Raw genomic sequence first — 3,586 nt, forward strand, 5'->3', positions numbered from 1 at the left:
AAAATGTTCTTGGACTTTTGTTTTTGCAAATAAAAAACGAAGATGCTAAGTTTCAAAATAAAATAAAAAATAAACCAGCAAAGGCACCCATAAAATTAAAAAAGAAATCAGAAAGGGTGTTAAACCTTAAATTGCAAGCAGATTGGACTCCGAAAGATGACACCGGTGCAAGTGCAGACAAACATGTTATGATATACTAGTTGTAATTATGATTTTTTTGTTGTTGTTGTTGTTGTTGTTGTTGTTGTTATGGATATGTTTCAAGAAGTGTTTATTATTATTATTAAAGACTTTTATACACATTGGTCTTAAAATAGTATATTAATATAATTTAGGTATATTCTATTTTCAGTCTCCAACATCCAGTGGCTCGAGCGATAATGATGAATTGCCTATAGAGTATGTTATATCACGTCTTGAAGACGAGCAACGACATATTGTTGATATGACTGCATTAGAAATGATTCGTGATTATCAACGTGCTAGACAACGAATGATAATACTGGAAATCCCATTACCACCTTCACCGGCTGAGGACCGGAGAAAGTAGCATTGTATAACATGCAAATGCTCCTCATTACCATGTCTGAAGATATACGACAATTTGTGAACATAATGGAAATCATCGAAGAAACACGTAGGACAACTCAAACAATGGAAGATCGAGTCGAATTGACTGATAATGGTTTCAAACTAATTGAGACTTACATGGAATTGTTTGAAAATCATGTAGTCACGGCTAGTTTGCATCGAACGCAAGTTCCTAGTTATCGACCAGAAATGTAATCTAATTTTAAATAGAGATATTGCAATGTCTTTTGAAACTGAATTTTGTAAAAGGAGCGGTATGATTGTCTAAAATGACTATTATCCTTTTTTCATAACATTATTGCAAAGAGCGTTATAAATCCTAATACATACTTACATTGGTTTCCACAAATTAGAAAATTGTAAGGGATACATATTTTGTTCCCGATCAATAAAATCTCCTCTAATTGTAACATCTGTTAAACAATCCAGTTCTGCACGCAACTTATTGATCTCCACATTTGTATTTTCAATCCATTTCTTAGCTAGTTTCACTTCTATCATAGCTTCAGCAACCCATTTTTCTTTTTCATTTACTTGTTCCACTAGATCGTCTGCACATTGATTTAGTATGCAACTTCTTTCAGAGTCCCTTTCGTCTGCTTCTTCAGCAGCCTTCATAGCTTGGAAAACGTCATCAAACGTTTTATCCGGGAGTGGGAAATATGGGCCTTCCGCAAACGGGTTATTATCTGAACAAACATAACAATCTTCTTTTTCATAATGCCAAACACCATCATGAGATGAACTCATTACAATTTTATTTCAACGTTGAGGATGCATGCTAGGTGCATTTTAAGGTCCAAAAGCAATGTCCGTAATAAGTGTCTGAAATAGCCATTCCGGAAAGTGGCTATGGAATGGGGTTCTGAAATGAGGATCCGAAATACTGTTAGGAATCTATTATATTTACTGTTCGAAATAACTACACATACTATCAGGAATCTATGACTTTTACTGTTGGGAAATGACTACGCATATGTCAAGAGTTTATGACAATTATGTATAAAACCAAAGCCCGGAACAATGGTCCGAAATAGTCGGTCTGAAACGTGGCTCCGAAATGAGCATCCAGAATGAGGGTCCAAAATACTGTGAGGAATCTATGACATTTACTGTTCGGAATGACTACACATATGTTAGTAATCTATGACTTTTACTGTTCGGAATGACTAAACATATGTCAGGAATCTATGACATATTACTGTTCTGAATTTAGGGTTCGAAATATCAATTCCGGAATGTGGCTCCAGAATGACTTTCTAGAATAGTGTTAGGAATCATAACCGTAGTAAATGCCATTATATAAAGGAATTCAAGCGTCCAAACTCTTTACCTTGTTAAATTTACTACTAAAAATTCATTTATCATAATCCAAAGAAATGACATACTGCGATTGTGGCTCTCAAGGTATTATAAGGACATCAACGACTAGAAATAACCCTAGACGACTTTTTTACGCTTATCCTAAAAAGGTATGCGGGTTATCCTTTTATTATTTTTCTGTGAATTAATATTAATTTACACAATATACGTCATGTGTTTGATCTTAAATTTTCAGGGACCACATTCTGGGTTTATCTGTTGGGTTGACAAAGCAAAAGATAATAATTCGTTGATAATCAGTAACTTATTTCGATCGAATAAGAAACTTGAAACCCAAAATATGCACTTGTATTAAATTACCTCATTTATAGTTCTTTATTATTTTCTTTTCCTTTTCCCCTGCTGTACCTATATGTTTGTTTGTGATGTTTGTATTCGTTTTAAGTGAATTCAATATTACACATGTTATCAGCCTAATTGGTTGATCTCCCCACCTTCATCTCCCACCCATTCTTCTCCCCTCCTCCATATCTTTTTCTTCCTCGATGTATGGAGATATTCCCCTTAATACCCTCATCCATATGCTTACTATTAAGCTATCTTCTACTAATTACCTATTGTGGAACAATCAAATGGCACCCATCTTATCGTATCAAAACCTTCTCTGCTATGTGGATGGATCTGTCACAGCACCTCCCTCGTATCTAGCTTAACCTGACGGAAAATCAACCGACAATATCAATTATGCTGCATGGATCACTAATAATAAAAAACCATCATTATCTTACATGCATCTTTATTAGAGGAAGCTGTTACAGTGATTGTTGGTCTCTCCACGACTCGTCAAATATGGGTTGCCTTGAAAGCTGTGTTCGTTAATTCTTCTATCAAACGAGTTCACAATCTACGAGATCAACTCCGTTAATATTTCAAAGGGCTATGCAACTAGTTATCTACTATCAGATATCTAGTTGATTATGATGATCAACTTCATTGGTTCCTTTGTGGCCTTGGGTCAACATTTGAAACATTTTCTATGGCTGTCTGCTCTTCTCGCCTTGCTCCCGCGTTCGTTGACTTACTTTCCCGGGAAAAAATCCATGAACTATTCTTATAGGCCCTTCATGGAACCTCCCCTCCATCTGTCACTTTCTATGCAGCTGCCTCACTGACTACTCGGGGAAGGGAGGGGTCGATCTTTCTCTCGTGGTTCAACCTCCTCCGGAGGTCAGGGTCTTGGTCGTCGGCCTCCCCATTGCCAACTCTGTCGCACAAATGGCCACTATGCCTCCTCTTTCCCTAAAATTGAATATTATGCCTCTTACGCCAGCCCCTCTGATGATGCCTTGGCCTCTGCTTTCCTATCTCAATGTCATGTTTCATCTTCTGGGCCTGATTGGTTTGTCGACTCAGGTGCCACGGACCACATGATCGCCTCTTCTAAAACCGACAACAACTCTTCTTCCCTTCTAGGTACTACTTCAGTTACCTTTGGGAATGGTCACCGCCTCCCAATATCTCATAAAGGTCATGCTAACTATACACCTAATTTATTATTAAAAGATGCATTGGTTGTTCCTCATATCACCAAAAACCTGTTGTCCGTTAGTAAACTCACCAAAGAAAACCATGTGGATGTTCATCTCTCTTACCCTCAATTTTTTATTCAGGA

Source organism: Lactuca virosa, chromosome 4 (genome assembly GCF_052849685.1).
Source record: "Lactuca virosa cultivar CGN04683 chromosome 4, Lactuca_virosa_CGN04683_v6, whole genome shotgun sequence".
In the NCBI taxonomy this organism is placed as follows: Eukaryota; Viridiplantae; Streptophyta; class Magnoliopsida; order Asterales; family Asteraceae; genus Lactuca; species Lactuca virosa.